We start from the raw sequence: 18,117 nt of genomic DNA on the forward strand, positions 1-18,117 counted from the left end.
TGATGACAGCAGGGTGCAACACTAGAGAGCAGTGATTGATGGCTGGTGTGTCCTTGACTTGCTGTTTAGCTAAGATGTATGTTGCTATGTTGTTTTTGTGTGTACCAGTGTGTGCTGTGGGATCATCCCAGGACATGGCAACCCAACCAGAAGGTGTTTTGCAAAAAACGTGAGGAAATGAGGGGTGTATGTGAGCTGTTTTCTCACCTGCATGTGTGTCTACATGCTCCTGTGCATCCACTTATTTATGCATATCTACACTTTGAGCATGTTTGCAGGAGGCCAACATGAGAAACATCTCCACCTCCGTTATGCAGCTTCAGTTATGATCGACAGGCCGCGTCATCAATATGCCAAACTCATCTCTCTCTAAACAGATTCTTTTCCCTAGAGGAATGAAGAAATGCGAGTTGCAGGTGGGTAGGAGAAACGCTTCAAAGACAATGTCAAATAAACTTGAAGAAAATCAATATTACAGCTGAAAAGTAGAAAAGCATGGCAGTCTACAGACACAACTTCTCTACAAGAAGAGACGGTTCTGAATGACAACGACCTGCAGACCCACAGAAGAAGAACGGCAGCCACGAAAGCAGAGCGGTACCATCCAAAGGAGAAAAAAGGCCCAAATCTGGCTCTACAGACTCATGAGCATCCACCAGCAGACAGTCCCTGTGAAGTGGCTGTGCATTAGATCCTGTGTGTGTGTGGCTTTGTGTAACAGCTGAAAGCAGAGTGATAAGCAAAACCCGCGGTCATTGATCACAAGCAACGTCTTTAACAGACAAGCAGCCCGAGGAACAACAGGAAGCCATAATGAAGCTGAGGCCTCGATAAAGCAGTCTGCAGACCAAACAGATGTGTACAGGGGGTGATGTAAAACATCTGCCCCTCCCCCCAGATATAGGAAAAAAGCCTAGTAATCTGTGGTGTCGCTGGTAGGGCTGTAGTCTGTTTGAACAAGAGCTGTCAAATGATTAAAATAATTAACTGTGATTTATTGCATGACTGTACATAGCTAACTCATGATTAATGGCAAATTAATCACACTTTTTAAAATCTGTTCTAAGCAGCGATGAAAAGTAAATAAGTACATTTACTCAAGTACGGTTTGAGGTATCTGTACTTTACTTAAGTGATGTCATTTTCTGTGACTTCATTACATTTAGAGGCAAACAATGTACATTTTACTCCACTACATTTATGTTATAACTTTAGTTAAAGTTACTTTTTCAGTAAATAATTATAGGACCTCACTGATCTGTGTTGGAAAATTCACAAGCTACTCAGCAGTAATTCTGATGAAATGTATCTGGGCCAGCAGCAACATTAAATGTGCACAATACGCACAATAATGAATCAATAATTATAATAAAATAATATGATATACACTAAAGTGCCATTCTGCATAATGAGTACTTTTATTTTTAGTACTTTAAGTATGTTTTGATACTTTTGATACTTTCACATAAAGACTTCTACTTACAAAGTAACAAAGTATTTTTGCACCGTTGCTACTTTTACTTAAGTGAATGTACTTTAAATGGACCCCTAACTGTGATTACTGAAAGAAGTCCACTAGTCTCCATACATGTGGCATATCTTGGTTACAGTGGTGGCTCTTGAAGGCAATTCATATGTACAGTCTTTGGATGCAATGTGGATTATTTCAAGCGGACCCTCGTCCTCCACAGTGTTAGTCGACCTGTAGCTGCCCATTTAGCTATCTCCTTTGCAAACTATCCTGCGAGGTCTACCTTTGGCGAAGGGGAGGAGGCCTCTCTGCATCAGCTGTGTGCTTGGCCAGCAAGTGGTACTGGAGACTCGACCTACTGTTACAATGGTAACTCAGTTCACATCAACAGTAAATGCAAATAACTTTGGCCTTGTGGAGAGAACCATCTGGCAGGGCTTTGAAGCTGAACCTGACATTCAAAAGACCCTTTTCTTTATCCATTTCTGCTCCTTTCTGCTGCTGCATGGCTTCCTGATTTCTCAAACTATGGGGCTGTCTGGGAGTCATAATCACAGAATGTGCATGCGTTAATTGCACTGAAAAAAAGTGGTGTTAAAAGGAATTTGCTGATCCAGATCCAGATCCTCAGTACCTGGAACTTGGTTCTGTTTTAGGAGCACAATCAGCTGGTGGGAAGCCAGTGAAGGATCAGTTGTTTAGTTTTTTTATTTTTGTGTCGTCATCTGACCCATCCTAAATGGGATTATGAGGCACATGCATTTTTCAGTAAAACATATTCCACACAATATTATCCACTTAGCATTCTAGGAATAGAAAATGACTGACATCCTGTAATTATGTTATCTAAAATCTTTAACCTTGATAATGGGTTGTTTTGAAAAGGAACTCTTCCAGTGTCAGGTTCACCTTGATTGGTGTTTCTCTAATTGGCTCAGAAGACAAATTGAGTGTCTCATGCGTTGTATTGAGTCACAGTGGTGGCACACCTGTGTGCTTTCAATTTTCCCAGTTTCTCTGCTCCAGTAGCTTAGCACAGGGATGAGAGAAACAAATAACACTGGGAAGCTGCCACAGAGAAGACACCGGTGACTAGAACATGAGAACTGGGTGCTGCTGTTGGGTAACTACTGACTACGTTAGCAAATGGATTAACAAGACGACTGCTCGGTTTATGTACCCACAGGAAAGCAGGAGGTGTGTTTTCAAACTGCAGTCAGCACATATGTAAAAACTGTGCTTTATTTTCATCATTATTACACTTTGACGTCTATATTTACATGCATCCATTGAAACTAGATGGAAAAAGTTTTCAGCAAAGGTCCTACAACACTTGGTTTTTTGTCAAACTGAGACTCTCAGGTGGCTCCAATAAGCGAATTCCCCGCAGGTACCTCCATTTGGAAGTGCAGGGTGAAATTGGGGAACAGAGTCGGGACACACTGGAGAGATTAAACCTTCCTGTGCTGTCTTTGATAAGTAAAAAAGAACAAATGGTGTCATATTTTCTTCACCAACCAATGTCCCTCTCAATGCCCCTCATTTGTTGCTTAAGGCACAAGATAGAAGTAAAAGTACATATGCATTCATCATAGCTTGTCCTGCCAAAGCACTAGAGCCTCTGCTGGCCAGCAGCTGCTTGTTTTGGCACTGCCATATGGGTCCCTGTTCATTTGTCCCTCTTAGTGTCTGCTGCCAGTTTGACTGGTGAATAAAAAAGACCTTCCCTTGGAAATTAGAATGCAGGTTGTACCTGATTAACACATCTCAACATGGGACGGGTTTTTCATAAAATGGGAGTCACATGGATTCATCAGGGAGGACCTGACAACTTGGGGGGAGACTGGCAGCATTTGAGGAACCAGACAAGCCAATTATCATCCATCAATGAAGCTATCTGCAGCCTTCACTCAAAGACACACTGGGCTCAACAGGTTGTAATCATTTACAATTAACTGGGTACTTGTTTAACATGGAATCAGTTATGGCATCAAGAATAATTTTCAAACTTAATAGCTAGATCATTTTGATTTATGGTGATACCACATACATCATTTAGTGAATAACTATACTAAAAAAAATTGAATAAATGAGTCTACAACAACAGCAATGGGGTTCTGAGTTTTGCCCAAGGACACTTTGACATGTCGACTGGAGAAGCTGGGATTCGAACCACCCCAAACAACCCACTCCACCTCCTGAGCCACAGCTGCCATATTGAATTCTATTCATTTCCTGGAGACTAACCCAAACCTTAATCATAACCACTACTTGCCTAACCCTAACACTGACCATTCTTTTTGTCAAGAAGTACAAGAACACACACGTACAAACACATTTCCCTGGGAATACTGTGGTTAGATGAGTTTTTATTGGCTAATTAATTCACATCAATTTCAGTACATTCAGTGAAGATTTGGCTTTGGCTCATCTCCTAACAATTGTATTGGTTAAAAATAATTACTGTATTGTGTTATTATTTTGTTCTGGAGTGTTGCATCTCTGCAAAAACCGCATGTACCATGGATTTACCAACTGATTTTGTTGACAACACTTAATGGAAGGAAAAACATTTTGAAAAAAGAAACTATGTCTCTTAGCTGGCTGTGCTGCAGTTTGAACATATCATGCATGGAGATTTTATTATAATCAGAAGTAATACATGATACATTTGAGCACCCTGTGGCTGTAGCACCAATTACATAACTGTCATTGTATCAAGAGTAAATTAAAGTGCCTCCATCGGCAAGATTAGTGAGTTCTTTGTGAGAGTGAAAGACAAAGAACGCTAAGCATAATGTATTGATTCCTTAGCTATTTAAGATAAAAGTTTTATCAGTTTATGATTATGATTGCTGTCTACCATCAAAGGACGTCAGAGGAATTAACATATTGACTAGTGCCACATCAGAGCCCACAGCGCAGCCGGGCATGGCTCTAAGTGGTAGGATATTGATTTAATGCTGGTGGACTCCTACTACCATCCCACCCCCATGGCCCTGAATCAAGCAGATATAGGAAATGAATGATCATCCTAGTACATGTACAGTGCATTTAACAGCACAGAATGTTTTGGCTTGTAAATGAAGCCTGAGTGATGTCAGGACTTCCTGCTTTCCTGCCTTACTGACTCTCAAACTGGCTCCTAAAACAATTGTTCACATTTAGCTAAAGAATTGCAAACGATACCAATAAATAATGCACTTTAATCATTGAGTACAAATTAAAATGGTGGATTTATGTTCATTTCTCCTGCAGTTAGTTGGTGAGCAGTGTCAAAGATGGAGGGGAGAAACATCACATTTTATTGCACACTAATACAGAAATGCTTTGTTGCGATGGCTTTTTACAGCTGCCATGAAAACAAGAGTAAAGTTGACTTTTAAAATGATTCATCTGCTCTGAAGTGTAGAACCAAAAGCAGATATACTCCCAAAGTTAGGAGAGGTGTTTTCTTGTTCAGAGACGCTTGAAGATGAAAAATAGATTCTTGTTTACTTTTACCCTACTGTTCTTAACCCGGGTGGGGGTGGGGGTGGGGAGCTCTACAGCTCTTTTTCTCTACATCTTTGCTCGAACCATCATCTTCTGGCAACTCTTACCCAGTTAGGACCCCTCTGGAACCCTCCTAAATTTTGGTGAGGATGGAAGTGAGTTCCTAATCTAGATTATTGATCAAATGCTCTCACTTCTAGTCATAAACGTAGCACCATAAGTCCACAACTTTGCGAATCATTGGGCAATTTGAAGTGTTTTCCTGTTCCAGATAACCAGAGTTTGTCCCAGGTTTTTCAGTAGGACAAAGCTTACTGAGGTCAATCAATGCTGCAAAGAAAATTAGACTAAAGTGTGTGATTACCTCACATATTACAAACTACAAAAGTGCTACAGTACATTTAGGAACATTAAAGAGCAACACGATGACTTTGCTTTCCATGATCATTTTCAGAGACAGGCTAAAATAATCCAACATAATGGAACCATTAGCTCACTCTAGTTTGAAAGCAGGGCTTCTAGCAAACAGCAGGAAACTATACCTATATCAATAATGAATGTTATTTCAAGTTGCATATAAATTATAATAAAATACTTTGATTCAGGGCGGGATTCTCAACCGTGATGAGTTCAGTCCGACCTATTTCAAACTCATATTGTATCAGGGTCAATAAAAAGGCCCTTAAAAAATGAGGTGAAATTGTGAATGAAACACCTTTACTAAATGTCAGTCAGGTAGAAATGCTTATTTTTTCAAACCTAATACTTGTATAAATGCACTATTTTCTACTACATTTATTGTATCTTAGTCTGTTACTTTTGGGTTTATAGATTTCAATAATCCTAAATAACACTTTTGTCCTTTGTAGTGACTCATTTCTTTACACGTCTGCTCTTGATCTGTTGCTGCTGCATGTGACTCACTCCACTTCTCTTGTGAATGGGCTCATACTGTAACTGGTTCGGGTCTGCTGACAGAAGCACTAGTGACCAGTTTTTGAGGACAGGCAGTGTTAGACTTAGTGAAAGCAGATAAGTCAAAGACTGGAAGTTGCTCTGTGATGCAGCCTTCAGGTCTCTATCTTAGATCTGAAGTGAAACAATCCTAAAATCAGCTAACTCTCCCTCCAGTTGTTCAGATACTGTTCAATCTGTTGCCTGTCCCAAGCTTAACACATCTTGCAAAAAGCGATAACTAACATCTCAGCCTTTTCCCTTTATATATGTATAACAATGACTGTAATTGCATAAATATTTTTAGATGGGTCTATTATGGTATGGTATATGAGGCAAAGCAACGCGGTGGTTAGCGCTGTCGCCTCACAGCTGACTCAGGGCCTTTCTGTGCAGAGTCTGCATGTTCTCCCTGTGCCTGTGTGGGTTCTCTCCAGGTTCCTCCCACAGTCCAAAGACATGCATCTTAGGTTGATTGGTCCCTAAGAAGATTTTGGGGACTGTATGGATTTCTAAAAACGTACGACTTTTCTAAAGCTTCCTCCAAGGCCATTTTAAAGCTGTGTGTACAGTATATGTTTGAGTGTGTGTCGGGGGTTGTCTGTGATGTGTTAGGAGAAAGATACTGTTAAAGACAAACAGCGAGTCTGAACAGTAACAGTAAACTTTATCTACAAACCCCTTTTCTTTGTGAATGTATTCGAGTTCAGGGACCAAGAGATATTTCTTATCTGTCTCCCAACTCTGGTTTTCTGTACTTGCTCAAGTGCCTCTTGGCTTAGCTGGCATCTGTGTCGCCTCCATGGAGGTCAGCCGGCTCCCGCCTGCTCACTCGCAGCCTCCTCACTTCCCTGCCTGCACTTCTTGCTCAGTTTAAGAGTTTAAAAAAAAAAACACTTCAATGACTCTCACTTACTCTCCCCCAGAGGAGGCGCTGAGATTGTCTGTAGATCTTTCAGGCAGACACAAATCGGGCAAACTGCAGCGAGGCAAAATAAGAGAATTATCTCTCACTGGTATTTGTGTGAGGAGGAGAGCGGAGGATTGCAGTGTGTGTGATCTGTAGTTGACTGTGTGTGAGGTACTTGGCTTGTGTGTGTATTTCAAACTTCTTTTAAAAATTGTCTAGGGAATGCCAACTCAAAGCTCTTGCTCTTTCCCAGAGACTCTTACTTTTGTCATTCATACAGTTAGAACCTGCTTTATACACAATACTTGCATTTTCAAATTTTGAGGGTAATTTCCATTTTAAAACCAGGTATATCTCAACCATGTATATACATCTGTTGACAAGAATGTCTCAGTCCGATGGCTCCTGCATAGAGAATTGTACAAGTCTGCCTAAGTTAAATTTTAGCCATGCTACTGACAAGGCTCTGTTGGTGTGATGTGCTATGAACAAATCAAATCAAATCAAATTTATTTATATAGCCCTTTAAAAACAACACCCAGCTGACCATAGTATTTACATGGCAGAGTAAAATCACAATAAATGACTAAAATAGAGTAAATAAGATCAGTGCAAATAAAAATAAAACAGCACAATAACACAGACACACAGTTAACACATGTTCAGTAAATTAAAAATTAAAAGGAATGCATCAGGCCCTACTGTGTATTAAAAGCCAAGCCAAATAAATATGTTTTAAGCAATGATTTAAAAGTACCTAGGTCAGTAGCTGACCTAACCATAAAAGATAGACTATTCCACAATTCAGGGGCTGCAACAGTAAAAGCACGGTCACCCCAGCGTTTATATCTGGCCCTGGGAACCTCTAAAAGAAACTGGCTTGAAGCTCTGAGGGACCTTGTAGGTTTGTGCCAGTGTACTAATTACAACAGACCAATGTAAAGTCCAATGTGGACTATATACCAGACTCTTATTTTGGTGGGCACAGGTTATCATTTCCAGAGTTCTTTTTGTTCTGTGTTCTTTATAAAATTGTGAATTCCTTATGGATATGTTTTAGTAAATTGCATGTAAACATTGGACACCTTCTCACAAAAGGAGCCAGGTTGAGGTTCAAGAGGAAGTACCACAGCTGTTTTATTTTGTACTGTGATGACACTTGCTGAGCATCCAACTTTACTTCCTTTTTTCATATGGCCTTTCTCCAGGGTAAGTACACATGTTCTTTGTTCTGTTTAGTTGTGGAAATTTGGGCTCTTTAACTGATGTGAAGTTACTTAAAAGGAGTGTAAAGGCAAGGTAGTTGCATTTTTATTATCTAGAGCTGTATTTTGTTTGCTGTCATGCATAGATCTGATAATTGGAGAGGAAGCTTGTCGAGATGTGTGTAGCAGGCCTGCTGTATAGTGTGTAATGCTAGAGAGTGCTGTGTGTGCTAGCATGGAGCATAGTGTGACTTTGCTGTTCATGTTATACAGGTGCTGAGAGTGTTTATGTGAAAGCAACCCTGTGAATGCTTTTTATTTTTCACCACAACTACACAGCTGCTCTTGCTGACTGTTGCTCATAGACAGTCCAGGGAGGTGTGGTCCTTGCATGCTACACAACATAAAGCAGAGTCAGATCCACTACACTAGGTCCACCACTTTGGTCCAGACTGAAATATCTCAACAACTATTAAATGGCCATTTGTGGTTCCCAAAACAAACCTGGTTTCCTCTGGCTTTTTATGTAGCACTAGCAACAGGTCACATTTTTAAATTATGCAGTGGAGTGTGACAGTATCTTAAAGAGGTACTGTGTATAGACGTGTGCTTCCTAGATGATGACTTTGGTAATCGTAAGAGTTTTTTAGCACCACCATGAGGTTGATATTTGAAGTTTTAATTCAACAACTCTGATATAAAATACTAAAACAGCTGGGAAATAAAGCTAAACTTTGCAATGACATCAGTGCTAAATTTTTGTCTGAGACTTTCCTATGAGCAACCAAAAGACCATTGTTTCTGGTTATCTTTCCATAATGCTGATTGGCTCTTGTTGTGTTTTTGGTTAGGAATACAGACTATCACTGTCATGGAGGGGTATTAATTCTGTACAGTCTGGCTTGTTGAAGTTGGCTTGTTGTGTCAGTTTTATAGTAGAAAAGTAGCCCCTTTTATAGAGGTATCCCTTGAAATGGCATCCAGTTGTTGAAAGCTGTGACCCTCCCAGTGCAGCCACAGGCCAGTTCCACTCGAGGAAATGTGGCTACTCAACTTTGTCACCTGTCATATTTTCTGAGCTGTAAGGTTACAACTCAACCACCATTCAGTCACTGTGAGTACACCCATTGTTCCGTGCACCCACATTAAAAAAGATGGCTCTGTCAGAGCAGTTTGGCAATTCAAGTTTGGCCTGAAGTCAGCTGAGACAATGCTGTCATGTCTCCAGTCTGGTCAAAGCAAGTCATAGCTGCCCTGGTGTAACTTTTTGCTCACCTGTGTGTGCATGTTTAGCTCCCAACGGTGATGCAGATCATTGAGCTCTATTCAGTAGTGGCTGAGTCCACTTCATTTCCTGAGCTGTCTATTTTCAGGGCAGTCAATAAGGTGCACTCCCAACTGTTTCCCTGTCCCAGATACCTAACCCTGCCATCCATCTATGACACACACTCCTGCCTTTTTTTTAACATTTGTTTATCCAGGATGGCTTGCTGAGCCTGCATCCTATTTTCTAGCTCAGCCCTGTTACACACCCACACAGGTCAGGTATTCCCCATTTGATAACAATCTCAGACTCAATCTGCCTGACCCTGAACTGAGTCAGTGTAATAGCATGGGTGAGTAACTTGCTCAAGGGCATAGAAGTGTCACAATCATTGACTAAAGATGGACACTATGATGTCATCCATTGGTTTTCTGAAGAGCAGTTTTGAAGCTGAAGTCTGTGCATTGCCATCTTGGTAGCGCTTCAGTCTGCCTGCTAGGTCTAATCTAAAAATAGGCAAAAATGTGGAGCGCTAATGGAGCTTGCTAGACAGCTCCCGGCTAGACACCTGAGGCAGGAGCCTCTTGCCTGTCACTCAAAGCAGCCAAGCCCTTAAATTATACATAACATTTAGCCTCACTACAATTTAAACAGACTAGTTATATAAAAAATTCACCCCCTTAAAGTTGTCATGGGAGGGGAAATTAGCTATAGAGACCAAAAACATTTCTGTACCAGGCTGTAAACAAATATATCTCCTACAAAGTTGGGCATTTTAACATGGGAGTCTATGGGGACTGACTCCAGGTTCAGGTGGCCATTCGAGGAACTGCAGTTTTTGTTGCTGCTTGGTCACAATCTGCTTGTTAAGTGGTGAGGTAACATCCCAGTTTTGGAGCCAAACTTGGTTCATTTTCTTCAGCTCAGTTTGAAGCAGTGTTCCTCATTGTTTCAGTAGATCTGAATCAAAAATCATGGGTCAGTTGTCATTTTACCACTTTCCTTGTGATGAGAAAAAATGTTGATTAGGCAAATCACAGTATTCTTAAATTAATACTTAATAAAAATAAAACTTCTAAAGGTGCACTGTTTTGCTAGCTAGTTGGCATGCATAAACACAGAAACACTATACGCTGACATTTTTTACCCTGGTGAAAATAACAGTAAGAGCTGTGAATATATAGCAAGTTAGGTGAACTGGAAGTTCTGATTGTGACTTGAATGCTTGCCTTTCTACTAGGGATGGACGTGTCAAGCTAAAATGCTACTCCATATTTGCTGGGAACTATTCAACAGTTATTGTAAGATCATATCATCACATAGTTGATCCAGTTGTGCGATGACCGTATTTTTTAATGGCTGTAGTCTCTGCATGTTTGGTGCTGTACAGTAGTAAAATGATATACTGTTCTCAGTAATTATCATATTATTTCAAGGTGCCCATAAAAAACAAGGGAAAACAGTGGCTCTGTTTTTAAAAACAAAACCATAGTCACATTTTCGTGTAATGACTATTGAAATATTGGAAAGTCATTGCCCGTCTCTCCTTTCTACTGTATATATTGTATGTAAGCACTGTGATGGATCAACAACCTGTGCAGGTTGTATATTCCACTCCAGGCCTCTGTGACCCTGTACGGGATCAGTGGATAGAGAAAATGGAATGATGGAAGGTCAGAGACCTGGGTATTAGATTTGACACAATCACTAGGATCTCTATTTCATAGACCATCTTAAAACAACAACAACCAAGTGCTGCCCAACCGTAACCCCTGTAGTCTGTGGCGTTGTTGTACTGGATTGAGTGCTATTGTACAGGTGTTAGAAATGTGTCTGACTCCTCTATACAATAACTCCATCGGCACTAGAAAGCAAGTATGTACAAAACATTTTTCAGTAGTCAGACAGAAGTCAAGAGTTTGTGCCTGTGGTGTAGATGCCGAGGTAATCTACACTGATGGTAAAACAGCCACAGTCATGACTGTGTGATGAGATAGTGAGGAGATTTCCAGCGATATTTGGAGAATTTCCCTCCATTTTGACAAAAAAAGAAATAAAAGGACACCACGAAGTACCTACGGAGAAATAAATGTGACAGGCGGCTCTTGCTACACTCTGGCACTGCTGAAAAATGACTTAATTTCCAACACAGTTGTCCCCTACGTGAGAGTGGAGGCATGTTGGTTCGTTTACCATGTGATAGCTCAGTTGATTCTCTGCTCTGAGGAAGTACACAAACCTGGAGGAATGGTGCACTTTTGTACTATTCTGAAAAAGTGGATAAACTACATTTCATGGCCATTTAAATACGCCGAGTAAAGAGAAAAGGGTGTTTGATCTGTTCTGCACATTTTTTAGACATTCTAGCGGCGTGTCTTTATATGTGTAAGGCAGTGTTGTGTTTCTGAGCCAGACACTTCGTTCCAGAATGAAATATCTAAACAACTGTTGGATGGATTACAGTGGAATTTAGAATTTTACATTCTTGATGCCTAGAGGATGAATCATAATAACTTTAATGATTCTTTTTTCCTCTAGTTCCTCCAACACAGACATTTAGTAAATTATCTCAACCCTTAATTCAGGGATTGGCTCAAAATGTTGTGTAGACATTCATGGTTCCCACATGATGAATCCTAGTGACTTTGGTGTTCCCCTGATGTTTTCTTTAGCGTCTCCAGCAGATTGATACTTTTCATTTAGAGAGAAGTGTCTCAACACCTGTTGTGACTGATTGCATTCATAAATTAGCTTCATGTATTCATGTTCCCCATGGTGTGTCCCTGACTTTATGCAACCAGGAGGAAGGTATCTGTGGTTTTGCATGAATAACTTGACAACAATTGGATGGATTCCTGTGAAATTTGCGACAACTATTCAATGCCCCTAAAAGGGACAAATATTTCCATCTTTGTAATCCCCTAACTTTTTATGTTGCACCATCAGGTACTAAACTAAGTATGTCAAAGCACCACTGTGTAAAAGTACAGCCTCACAATGCAAAGCTGCTCGTCATTCCTCATTACCCCATATTTACTAATCAGGGCCACTCCTATAGATGAGGATGATGGTGATGCTGGTGAGGGAGGAAATATTGATTGTGCTTTGGACTATATTTATACTTGGTGGCTATTAGAGCGGTTTGGGGGAGGCTTCTGAAGAATCTGTGTGGCTCTCGGGCATGGAAACCAGTAGGAAGAAGGAGGAGATACAGAAAGGAAGAGGACAGACAAAGATAAGAATGGGTGGGGGTGGGGGGTTCGGTGTTTATAAGAAATGAAAGCTCTTTGTGCAGTAGCTGGAATAGGACGTATTTATAGGTAGACGGCAGGAAGGGGTGTGGCCCTGCTCCTGAACCTTCGATGTACATCTCCATAAGTATTCCCATACCGGACTAAGATATGACAGATTTACATCAAGCTTACTTATTTCCATTCCTGTGATGAGTTACAAACACCACAGACAAGGACAAACACAAAGAAAAAAGAAGAAACAAAGACAACGAGAGGACCATCATCTCCAATCCTTCTATCACATTTCCCAGGGCTGCAGCTTACAGATATACTTCAGAAGGAGCATATTTCCAAGGATAAAGCTAATACACAGGTGAGGCTAATACATTTGAATACATAGGAAATGTGAGGAAAATGACAAAAGTAAGACAGAAAGAAGAGGTGGAGTGGGGGTGTTACTTAGTTTAAAAGACCTCAATCTGTATCAACTAGAGAGAAGGGTTTCACATTTTTCTAACCTGGTCACGATACAACTGACACCACTACTGTGATTTTGTCAAAGCCAGCAGGGCTGATACATTGTGTTATGGTCCTTTGCTTTTTAAATCACTCTAGGCTCTTCAACCTCATTTACAATCTTGAAAGGCCATAATATCCTCAACCAGCAGTGTGATTTGAATAAAACTTAGAGGAGTGATGGATCTTGTTGGTCTTTGGCCCAAAGGGTTCCTGCATGATTTGTATGGGACGGTATGTGAGAGGCTGTCACTTCTCAGCTCAATCAGTCTTATTCAGCACATATGACCTGCAGCATATCTATCTCTCTATCTCTCTATCTCTCTATCTAAATGCTATTAACTTCTTGTGAAAGAATAGATATAAGGACTGATTAAATAATTAGCATATATCACACATTATGTTCAATCTGTTGGATTCAGTGAAGTCAGCTTAATTTACATGGAGATCAGTTTTCAGAAAAAACAAGCAGGTCTGTTGATGAATGTGTGTGTCACAGCACAAGGAGGAGGGAGGAGGATCTTGTAAATTAAATCACACTCCCATGGTGCTTCATCCAGCCTTTCTCATTAGGTCAGAGGTAAATGTAAGATTGATCCAGTTCTGAGCTTTGGCATGATGCAACCAATCACAACACCGTTCACCAAGGCAGGCCCCCGGTGTGCTCACAGGGCAAAGGCCAAACGTGTGGGGAGCTTGATGGTTTTGCATTAGACACTGCAGAGAAGCATCTAGATCAGCACTGTCAGAGCTGCCAATAAAAGCAAGGGATCCATACCCACAGGACTATCCAGCGATTAAACCAAGGACGTTATGGATAAGGAACATAAGTCTTTGGGTCTACTTAGCTCTGTATAACCTTAATAAATCCCAGGAATGTAAGTGAACAAGGGCACATTCTGGAGAGTGCCTTGGATACATAGATGTAAATAGGAACATACAAACATGCAAGGCCAGAGGAAAAAAATAAACAACAGAAATTATAAAGGAAGTAGACATTATACCATGTGAAAAAGCTATTTAACTGTAGCACTGCAGAGTGTGCAAATTTATATTCCCCTAAAATATTGTTGCTCTGGCCTCAGCCTCAATTTCACGGCAGAGAGGAACGTAATGAAATCCTTTCAAATTGTGTGAATTGTTTTTCTATTGCTGTCTCCTTCACATTGTCAAACAACCATTTAGAATCATTTCACAGGGTTAGAAAGAGTGAAAGCAACTCACCTAGTTGCCTCATAAAAAACACAGATCAGGCTCATAGTGATCTTATTATTGCAAATCACAAGCATGAGCTGAGTCAGCAATGAGCACATACTACACTGTACAGTGGTTTGGATAAAAACATTCACCAATACACATCATTTCAACACTGTCTTCTACAAATCACATTTTTACTATGTAATGCTAATTTGCTTTTCAAAATAAGTTTAGGAGGAAGCATAATTGCTGCCTGATATATATTCGCTGTCGGTGTCTCTTCAGTCTGTGAGGTGTGACGGTTCTTTACTGCACACAGGGAGGAGGTCAGAGCCGGTGGTTGGGAATATAAAACAGCATAAAATCACTCACTCAGTCACCGACTACTCCCCACACAACAGACATGTACGTATAGTAAGAATTAAATGGATATTATGAACAATTTCAGTTATGAATGCAATGGAATTTGTTTTGCATCTAGAAAATGTGTAGCATTGCATTGTGGGATTGTTTACAGAATGCACTGCACGTGCTATGGACAATACTGTCATTGTTCCATTGTAGGAAATAATGAAGGCACTATATAGAGCAGGAGTTTGATGCTCAGATTTTGAACACAATAAATAAACAACTAAATAAATAAGTCGTGCACTTTAAAGAAACACCGAGTGATTTTGGGCACAGTCTTTTTTTCTGCCTTCACCGTGCCTGTAGGTGATACTCAAACAGCTTCAGCAAGGAGTTGGCCTCAGGTTTTTACTAGAAGCAGTAGTAAAACTGAAAACCAACACAAATAAACAAATGCAGTGATTACAAAATCAGAAAAAGATTACATACCATAATCAGTTGGTACAGTAAAGAAAGTTGATTCACAAATGTGTGGACTATAGACAGGTGACAAATGAAAGGACAGTCCAACATAAAGTGTCTGAGTGAGGGGCCGGGCCACCACCAGTACAGCTTCAATGCACCTTGGCATTGACTTTCCAAGCCTCCGGGGGATGAACACCATTCATCCAAAAGATACTCCATCGCGGGGTGTTTTGATGTTGGTGGAGACGCTAACACATCACTCCAACATGTTTGAATGGGTTGAGATGACAGTGAAGGCCACAGCATATGATTCACATCATCTTCGCCTTCATCGAATCATTCAGTGACCCCTGGTGCCCTGTGGATGGGGCCACTGTCGTCCTGGAAGAGACCACTCATGTATTTAGGTTTGTCACTTGACTGTAGCGGCGGGTGAGACAATGAACAGCAGGTGATGCAGGTGACATGAATGCAAATGTAACTACAAGGCAAGCAGTGTCTGCATGACAGGAGATGTAGATGGAAAGCAACAACAAGAGGGAGGTGAAGGATCTGCATAAACAGAAAATAGGCAGAGCAAAGCAATCATTTTTATACTGCACCTTTCTAAACATATGTTACAAAGTGTTTCGCACAGATAAGATCAATAATAATAAAAAGCAGTCAAGATAAAATAGATACATAAGGGGGGGCATGAGGAGTAAAACACAAAACACAAAGCAATACAGTAATATAAAGAATAAGGAATAACAAGAACAAAACCTCATTCAGAGCCGGTGTTGAAAGCCTTGGAAAACAGATGGGATTTTAATAGTGTGCAGAGAGTGGGTTAGTTTGGAGCTGATCTAACGGTACAGGGGAGACTGTTCCATAATCTGGGGGCTGTCCTATCACCCCAGCGTGGCCGGCGTGACAAAAGAACCTGCTGTGCAACATGTCCTGCCATTCTGCAGTGCCTCATGCCTAAATACCTCCGAGTAAAATGTTGCCATGCTTGTGCTACTTCCATGGATCACCGGTCAAATGTAGAAGACGTCCCCCCGGGCTGCATCCACCTGCTGCTATGTCCCAGCAAAGGAAACAGCACATATAGTATATGTTGCAGTTACTGTAAATACTAGTCTGGACTGTCTTCTTCTCTTGTTGTGATGATCTTTATGTTAACTACTGTTTTAACTAGTTCATTCATCATATGAACCAACCAGCAGGTAATTTTGTAAATATCTGTGGATGATATTTTCCTTTAATAAAAAAATCAGGTCTTATTTTCATCACTTCACTTGGTTTAACTCAGTACAGTATTATCATTTCAAAGCACACTAGTCTAATGTTTTAAACTTTCATGTTGTTTATATGTTTTCATGCAATTTGAATAAATTAGAATGAAACAATTCTGCTATAGATGGTTTCTTTCACCTTGTACTATTTTGTATGAGAGGATAACAGTAAACAGGTAGCTGTTACTTTACAGAACTTTCTCCAACCCTGTCTTTTAAAGCATGCTTCCTTGGTTAGCTCACAGTGGCTGAGCCGCAGCCCTCTCCTCGTCTCTGCATTTGTTTATCAGCAGCAGCCAGGAAGCGTTGGGAGATTGCCCCCGTCACTAGACAAATGTAAGGGCCATCAAATTCCTCTCCAGCCTTATTGCTCACCTAAAACAAACAAATGTAAGGCAATTACAGTACAATTAGTCCATTCATCATGATAGATGGGTCCAAATAAAAGCCAAATTTAAACTTTATCAGGTAGTGGAAGAACAGAGTCAACAAAACGCTGCAGGTGCTGTACAGAATTAGGTTGTGTGTGTAGTTTTCTGTCTGTTTTACTGTGATGCACTGTCCTTTTGTAGTGTGTAGGAGACGACCATAACCAGTGCACGTTTTCATAGCAGACACCCTCTTCTTTTCATTAATGTTCCTCTGATTGGCCATTACTCATTTACTGACAAGGCTCTAGATTTCCTTGGTTTTTCATTTAAACTAATGATTAGTTTATGATTGAAACACTTACGTTGGTGTAATTTTCCCATTTCCTGTGACATTCAGTGGAAAAAATGTACATTTTCTGTCCCACAGCTGCAGAATCATTTTGGAGAGAGTTTTTGTTGGATTATCTACCTTCTTTCTTTACATTATGTTACAAGTGAGACAGGTTCTTGCTGCATGCAGTAACAAACAGGACGCTCATACTAAAAATGAATAACAATCAGAGTTTTTGTCTCAGGTGTGAAAAAGACCTAGTTTGTTAATGTCTCAGACTTTTAGAAACCTTTGATTATAGAAGAGTGCAGTTATGTAACAAAATAAACTGATGACAAACATCTGGATTGACAACTAAACCACTTAAGAACACATTAAGAATTAGTAAGTAGTAGTAAGTAAAGATTAAAGGGCAAGTCACCATAATTCAGACTGAGAAAAAAACCTCAGGAGGAGCCTTTGTAGAGTTAAAGGGTCAGTTCACCCAAATTACTGCAGCATTTTAGTCAAGAATGCTCTTTTAGTCAATGTAGCAAAAAGGAAAACTTTTAGTAGTGAGGTTTGTGGATTATCTTGAATGAGTTGAATGGGAAACAGACTTTTTTCACACCGGGGTTGCAGCCAGGGCCAGATTAACCTTCCTAAAGTGCCAGTTGTCAGCTTTAGTTTTAACAGAGTTATGTTATATTAGGTACTGTACACGTTCCATGTCCACAATCCAGAGAAGACTTCACGACCATAACCTCAGAGGAGTCACTGTAAAATGCAAAACCCCAAAACAGGTAAGTCTCAAAAACAGAAAGGCCAGTTATCAGTGCACATAAACATACACAAAGAAACCAGCAACAAAGTTTTACGGGGTGATGAAACCAAAACAAGCTCCATCAAAATAATGGAGAGAGGATCAGCTCATGACCCAAAGTACACAACCTCATTTCTCTGACATGGTAGCTCGTGTACGTATGGCTGCCAGTGGAACTGGCACAGTGACAAGAATTGATTATTTACTGAGGGAAGCAACAGGGTGAATGCAGAGGGATACAGGAGCATTCTGTGGACTCGGATTCAGTCAAGTGCATC

The 18,117-nt window shown here is 40.4% G+C and overlaps 1 protein-coding gene across 1 annotated transcript in view; it reads left to right on the forward strand.

Annotated features, from left to right (window-relative positions):
• Positions 1 to 7,969: 7,969 nt before the first annotated feature.
• Positions 7,970 to 18,117, forward strand: part of elfn2a (extracellular leucine-rich repeat and fibronectin type III domain containing 2a) — a 211,215-nt gene continuing 201,067 nt past the window's right edge. Inside the window, exon 1 of the mRNA XM_020617853.1 lies at positions 7,970 to 8,039. The gene's annotated coding sequence lies outside the window, so the exon portion shown is untranslated. The remainder of the gene's footprint in view (positions 8,040 to 18,117) is intronic.

This window comes from Monopterus albus, unplaced genomic scaffold (assembly GCF_001952655.1).
Source record: "Monopterus albus unplaced genomic scaffold, M_albus_1.0 scaffold195.1, whole genome shotgun sequence".
Classification (NCBI taxonomy): Eukaryota; Metazoa; Chordata; class Actinopteri; order Synbranchiformes; family Synbranchidae; genus Monopterus; species Monopterus albus.